Raw genomic sequence first — 778 nt, 5'->3', positions numbered from 1 at the left:
GAACCTACGTGAGTCCAGTTCGCGACGACACTCCGCCGGCCTTACTGATGATGGATGGATGTTTCTTGATGGAATTCCGATGAAAACTAATTCATACGTAAGAGTGTCTTGACAATTTTTGCCCCAGCGGCTCCTGTACACTACGGTACCTACAGGATATCCGGCACTCCCGATCTGTGGGGGAGAAGAAAGGGAAAAGGAAATATGGTGAATAAACTCGAAAACAAGAGAAAAATGGGATATATTGAATGAACTCGAAAACAAGAGAAAAGCTATATATATATTGAATAAACTCGAAAACAAGAGAAAATGGGATATACTGAATGAACTCGAAAACAAGAGAAAAACTAAATAAGGTGAATGAACTCGAAAACGAGAAAAAATGAATGGACTTGAAAAAAGAGCAAATTGAAACATGGTGGAAGACTTTACGAAATACGGTGTTTTTCCTCTTTTTATGTAATAACCGAACCAGATCCTTGGAGGAAGTTATAAACTAATATTTCCGGAGTCAGACCAAGTATTTCGCTCGATCCCCGCTTTTCTAGTTAAAATAAGAATGACTTAACATCCGGTATAAACAGCCGAATCCTTGAATATGTCATTTTAAGTATTATTTTTTTTCTCAAAAACTCGGATTTTCGAAATGGTTGAGGACACTCCCGAGCACTAAGGCAGGTGAGTCACTGAGTTTATGAATTGATAACGAAACATTTTTTTGTGCTTGTGATATTTGCATCGGATATAAGTTTTGAATTTACATCACCAAAAAAAAAGG

At 37.3% G+C, this 778-nt stretch overlaps 1 protein-coding gene across 1 annotated transcript in view; it reads right to left on the bottom strand.

The window, feature by feature from the left end:
- LOC119588783 (phospholipid phosphatase 2-like) overlaps window positions 1–778 on the bottom strand; it is a gene marked incomplete in the record, with an annotated part of 69,865 nt that overhangs the window by 17,412 nt on the left and 51,675 nt on the right. The window contains 1 exon segment of the mRNA XM_037937427.1: window positions 1–174.

The sequence above is a fragment of the Penaeus monodon genome, chromosome 24 (assembly GCF_015228065.2).
Source record: "Penaeus monodon isolate SGIC_2016 chromosome 24, NSTDA_Pmon_1, whole genome shotgun sequence".
NCBI lineage: Eukaryota > Metazoa > Arthropoda > Malacostraca > Decapoda > Penaeidae > Penaeus > Penaeus monodon.
The sequence above is the reverse complement of the archived record's forward strand: the minus strand, read 5'-3'. Positions and strand labels throughout refer to the sequence as shown.